We start from the raw sequence: 6,535 nt of genomic DNA on the forward strand, positions 1-6,535 counted from the left end.
TTTTAACAAGCCACATTTTATTGTACCAATTTCACACAGTAAAAATAAATGGAAAGCAGACATGTCTAAATTCTCTTACTGATTCTCTTGCAGAACATCACCCAAGGTAAAGGTCTGAAAGCCAAGAAGAAATCCAGTGTTAATCTTTCCTGGAATGTCTTGCAGTATATCAGCATGTGATACCCATCAATGACTCTTGTATGTTAGATATACTAGAGATAGGTTTGGCAATCTTTCTGGGTTTTTGTATGGATTCTCCACGCTTCCTGAGGGAACCCTGGGGAAGGCTGTCTTTGGGGTCTTCGAGGGCCCCATTTAAAAATATAAATATTCCCAGCAAGGTTCACAGTGTAAGGATGACAGAGATGCCAGCTGGAAGGGTTTAATGCCCGAAGGGGGATTAGCAGGAATGGGGTAGAGGATTAGGTGACTGGGGGTGGAGGGAAGATAGGATCATGGCTTTTTAGCTGAAAGGAGCCTTAGGGGTCACCCACCCAACTCCCTGGGAGTCTGCCATAAATGCTACATGTTGCTTTACTCAGGGTGTTGGGCAATAACTCCTCCCTCTCCCCTCCTCCATCCCTACTGTCCTCCATGTTTTTCCCTCGTCCCCTCTTTTCTCCCTCTTCTCTACTATCCTCCCTCCCCTCACCTGTGTTTTCCTCATCATCTCTTCCCTCCCTCTCTCTACTGTCCTCAACCTCTCACCTGTCTTTTCCTCATCTTCTCTTCCTCCCTCCTCTCTACTGTCCTCCATCCCTCACCTGTCTTTACCTCACCCCTCTTGCCTCCTTTTTGAGAGCAGGCACTGCCTCCCTTATTCTATTGGCAGCCCCAGTACTTGACACCTAGTATGTGTTCTCCAAATGCTTTTTGGATCCATCCCCCACAACCAAGCAGGAAGAGAAACACCTGATCACTCACGCTGGTGAGTGTATCTCCATTGAGTTCAGTGACAGACTTCATTCCTTTGAAACTTGTCACCAGCTTGTTGCCTCCTTCTAGATTCACTACAGTCTGTAGGGAGACAGAAGAGTTAGCTCTGGCAAGCCCTAGGGACTGGGGATGAGGCAGGGATCTGTATTATTAACATTTGAGTTTAATTTGAATTGTTAACACTTTCTCCATCACTTTAAGTAGGCAATCAATAAAACAAGAAATCAATCCTTGCTTTGTAGGGTTTGCTATTTTCTGAGGGTAAATTCTTAAAATTTAACAATGGGCTGGCGATCTCCTGCCGGTTTGAGCTGGCTCCAGCACACCCCTGGAGTAAGTGCCCAAGCCAAATTCCCTGCAGAACTTCTTGTTTCTATACTTCACTGGCTGGATTGTTTTCTAGTTCTCTTAGCCCTTTCCTTACTTTTCCTCCTCTCCCCTTTTCTCTTCTCTTCCTTTTGCTGTCTGTGAGTCAGTCAATAAATATTTATTAACCGTCTAAGATGTGTCACATTGTACTAAGTACTGAAGACAGTCCCTGCCCTCAAGGAGCTTACAATCTAACCGGGGAAACAATAAGCAAACAGGTACAAACAAGTCATAGACTGGATAAGTGAGAAATAATTAACAGAGGGAAGGCCCTAGAGCTAAGCGGTTGGGGAAAGTTGTCTGTTTTTTTCAGCCAAAGACAAGGTTGATTGAAGATTCGCCATATTACAGTTTTAAGGAGCTGAGCATCTGTGGGTTATTGGCTAGATCGTGAAAATCTGCACTGTTGGGGAAGGTTTCTTGTAGAAGAGTGGGGGGAGATTACAGTTGGGACTTTAAGGAAGCCAGCAGAGTCAGCAGTCTGAGCGGAGGAGTGAGAGCATTCCAGACATGGGGGATAGACAGGGAGAATGCTGGAGCTGAGAGATGGAGGGTCTCGTTTCATGAACAGCTGGGAAGCCAGGGTCACTGGATGGCAGAGTATGTATCAGGGAGTAAGGTGTGAGAAGACTGAAAATGTAGGAGGGGGCTGGGTTATGAAGGAACAAGTCAGCTACTGAACACAGCCAGCATGGGCTGGAGGCACTGCTTCCTGGCTGGTCTATACCATATTCCACCAGACTGCTTTTCATCTAATCTACCTATCTTGCAACACGTTGGCAACAGAGATATGTTTGTGTCTTATCTCCCTAGCAGGCTGCAAGCTTACTCCAGGGGGTTATGGACCAAGTTTTAGCTAATCTTTGCATCTCCTCCAGGGCTTAGCCCAGAGGCTAATACGCGGCACCTTAATGAATACCATGTCCCTAAATTTAATTAAGTTTATTCTTACCTTGACCTTTTCCCCAGTTGGAGTGCTCAGCTCACACTCCTCCCCCACAGTGAACTCCATCACCTGGATTTGGTTATCATTGTTAAAGAGTCTTGAAGTGATTTCCATTTTGTACAATTTCGGACATTCCCCTGCGATCCTTTCTCTGCTGTATGACGTCATCAGGTAGACCTGGTTCATACGATAGAGATTCAGACCTAGAAGGCATCTAAGAGCCAAATGATCTCATTTGGGTCTCGTGACAGCCCTGGGAGGTAGGGACTATTATTATCCCCATTTTCCAGATGAGGAAGCCAATGTTGAGAGCAGTGAGATGATGCAATCCATATTATGGAATGAATTAAGAGCAGAGCCAGGGTTCACATTCAGATCTGACTCCTCATTCTGTTGTTCTTCACCCTGACACCCAACCCAGGCTCCTGAATGCCTGCCCAGAGCCTCACTAGTTGATTATTTCACTTGCTGCAGATTCTCTGTAAGTATTTTAAGTTCATTCGTTCTGGCAGCCACAAGTATAATGCCCCTGTCCCTTTGATGCCAACATTTGATGCCCAAAGGCTGTTCTCCTAAGCACTTACCAGCAGCCTTCAAGAAGGCTTCAAAATTCTCTTGGGACTGGAGCTGGTACTTTCCTGAGAAGTTCATGGTGAAGGGATGTTCTCTCAAAACACTGTCTGGGGAGAAGGTGCCTGGCCTGGCCCTGAGAGTCTGGTTTTATAGGGGGCTCGTTCCCTTCAAATGTTGGTCAGAGGTTATCGTTTGGAACTTTTATGATTCTGCTCAATCATTAATTCCTTGGGAGCAATGTTCAACAAAAAAGAATAAGGAAGGCATGGGGGGAGTTAACTGGAGTGCCTGGCCACTTGGTACTGGAGTAGGGGGTGATCTATCCAATTGTCCAGAGTGTCTGGGGCTGGGAGGGGAGGACAGTGCCCACTGGCATAAGGAAGGGGAAATAATGAGGTCTTTTCACTTTGTGGCAACAAGAAGAAATATCAATGTGGCACTTTTTTGTTTTTTTATTACATCGTGCTTTCTTATGCATTAGCTCATTTGATTCTTACAAGTATCCTGTAGGGTAGCTGATGAAATCATAGTTGCTTCAGTTTTAGAGATGAGGAAACCAAAGTTTGTCAAGGTCACACAGCGTGTAAAACACTGAGTTGTGGTGGATATCAAGGAATTTCTCAGGCTCATCTTGTTATTTCTCACCTGCAGGACTTTGTATAAAACAGGGTACTGAATTTGAAGCCAGAGTTCACTACAAGAAGCTTACGTTTTACTGTGTGTGTGTGTGTAAGCACATGTGCTCTCATGTATATGTGTGTGTATGTGTATAGGAGGGCAGAGTGTTAATTTTTCTCTCTGTCTCCTCAGTATGTATCACACAGCAGGCATTTAATAAATATTTGCTGAATGGAATTCAATCTCAGTTATTCTTTATAGTTTAGGATTTTCACTTTCACTTTCTCAGAGTTTAGCATAGACCCCTAAACTGAACTTTTTTTCATTCGGTCATTTTCAGTTGTTTGCAATTCTTTGTGACTCCAATTCAAGGTTTTCTTGGCAAAGTTACTGGAATGGTTTGTCTTTTCCTTCTCCAGCTCATGGTACAGATGAGGAAACTGAGGCAAACAGGGTTAAGTGACTTGCTCAGGGTCACACAGCTAGGAAGCTCTGAGGTCTTATTTGAGGCCCAGTGCGTATACATTATGGTGCCACCTAGCTGCCAAACCACTACACTAGGGGCATTTTTCAAACACTAATTCTGTAGTCCCAACACTGTACTGTCCTTTACTATATTGCACACTCCCTTATGTCCTACTGCAACAAAATTTCATTTTATCTCAGAGCTATAACTGCCAAGCCAGTGACATGTGAGAATCTATAAATGGGACTTTGCCTTTTTAAGACCAATGAAAGAATCGTAAAGGAAAATGACAGAGCAGTGTGACTGTAAACTGTGTTTATCAATTAAGCACCAAGCACGTGATGTTCCTTTAGCTGCTAGAAAACACCTTTTATTTTTTTAGTTAAAATTAATTTTTGTTTGTTTATTGAGTTTGGGTCTCCCTATATCTCTCAGGCCAGAAGCATAGCAACCACTCATTCAGGACCCCAGTCCCAATCAGTTAATCTGCTTTGTGTCTCTGACCTTGGCCAATTTACTGCTGGTTAGGCAACTTGGGAGCTGGGGGTGTTGGTGGCAGACTTAGCAGCTCAGAACTCCTGAACACAAGCCATTCACCAGCCTCCACCTCCTCCTCCCATGCCTGGTGAGGGCCTATAAGCATTTACCACTGCCCAGAGAAAAAGGAGGAGGGAGCAATGTTGCCAATCTGGACCAGGACCAGGGACAGTGGTGAAAGGGCCACAACCTCACTGGCTTATAGACACTGGCCAGAACAGAAAGAGTAAGATAGAGAGGAGTCAGAGGTAGAAAACCTAGATACCACCATGAGAGTCAGTCCCCTGTTTCCTGAGGTGTGTTTCATCACTGATGAAAGGTTCCTCTTTATTCTTAAAGCTGCCCTTGCTTGTCTTATGGCAGACCAAAACAGAGACAGGGAGATGGACTAGAGGGATGCAGGAATAAATGTAATTTGTCATTTGAGGGCTAAGTCAAGAGTGAGATGCTATACAGGCTACATGCTCTGGACACCATGTCATGGTCTTGTGTTAGTCCTCACATTTCTTTGTTTCTCTTGGCCTTCTGACCCTGCTATCCAGCCCCTCCCAATGAAGACTTTCCCCTCTATTTGGTTTCCACAATGTTCTTATCCTGGTTCTTCTGTCTTTCTGATCCCTCCTTCTCTGGTTCCTTTCCTGACTCATCAATCATCTTCCAATCCCTAAGTGCTGGTTTCCCCCAAGGTCCTTTTCTTCTCGCCTTGTTTCTCTCCACTCTATCTCAGTGATCCCAATCAATTATGTGTCTCATACTCTTCTCTTTACTGTCGATATTCAAGTCTATACTTGTAACAATACTAAATTCTCTCCTGAATTCTTATCTGACATCTCCAACTGCCCTTTGGATATTTCTTCTCAGTGACCTTCTGGCACAGAGAATCACATGTTTAGGGCTTGAAGAGACCTTAGGGAGCATTATATCCACTCTTTCCTCTAATGCATGAAGAAATTGAGGTCCAGAGTGATTAAGTATACAGCTAGGTGAGACAGTGGATGGATTGCTGGACTTGGAGTCAGGAAGACCTGAGTTCAAATACTGCCCCTGACATTAACTAGCTGTGTAATCCTAGACTTAATTTCTCTGAGCCTCAGATTCCTGATCTGCAAAATGGGGACAATAATCATAGTACCTACCTCACAGAGTTATTAGGAGGGCCAAATGAGATGACATAAAGTGCTTTGCAAACATTAAAATGCTATCTAAATGCTAGCTACTTTCTTTAGTATGAAGTGACTTGCCCAGATTCATCGAGCTAGTAAATATCTGATGTGGGAGTTGAGCTCAAATCCATATCGATGTTCTGTACCCTGCAGTCCACTGCCACAGGCTGCATCCAATTCAGTGCCTCCAAAACAGAATTCCTCTTCTCCACCTAAATTTGCCCTTCCTCCAAACTTCCCTTCTTCTTCTGAGAACAATCAGCCAACCTGATTCAGAATCTCAGAGTCTTCTTCCCTCCATCCCTTCCAGTCCCCATATCCAATTCATCCCCAAGTCCTGTCGATTTCAACTCCACAGCATCTCTCGAATCACTCCCCTTTTTTAACACCCATCTCTCAGGTCCGTATCACTTCTCAGAGTAGCCTCCTAAGTGGTCTCTCTTCTTCCAAGAAGGCTCTCTCTTCTTGAATCTATTCCTTACCTAGCTGCCAAAATAATCTTTCTGTGACCAAGGCACGACCACGTCACTTCTGAACTCAAAACTCTTCAGTGGCTCCCCGTGGTCTGCAGGATAAAATGCAAACACACTCTTCAATCAGGCATTTCAGGTTCACACTAGAAATGAGAGAACCATTCTGACTAGCATGAAGTTGGTGTTTAATATAAGTACAGAGATACTAAGAAAGGAAAAGAGCATCTATGAAACACCTACTATGTGCAAAGCACGGTGCTAAGTGCTTGACAAATATGATCTCATTTGATCTTCAGACCAGCTCTGGAATGTTGGTATTATTATTGTTCACATTCTACAGATGAGGCAGACAGAAGTTCAGTGATTTGCCCAGAGTCACACAGCTAGGGAATGTCTGAGGTCAAATTTGAATTCAGGTCTCCTAACTCCAGACCCAGTGCTGTGTCCACTGAGC

The 6,535-nt window shown here is 44.3% G+C and overlaps 1 pseudogene; it reads right to left on the reverse strand.

Annotated features, from left to right (window-relative positions):
• On the reverse strand, nucleotides 1-2,918 carry LOC110204035 (fatty acid-binding protein, liver-like; annotated as a pseudogene).
• Between the last annotated feature and the right edge of the window lie 3,617 nt (nucleotides 2,919-6,535).

This window comes from Phascolarctos cinereus, unplaced genomic scaffold (assembly GCF_003287225.1).
Source record: "Phascolarctos cinereus isolate Bilbo 61053 unplaced genomic scaffold, phaCin_HiC Scaffold_66;HRSCAF=597, whole genome shotgun sequence".
NCBI classification, from domain to species: Eukaryota; Metazoa; Chordata; class Mammalia; order Diprotodontia; family Phascolarctidae; genus Phascolarctos; species Phascolarctos cinereus.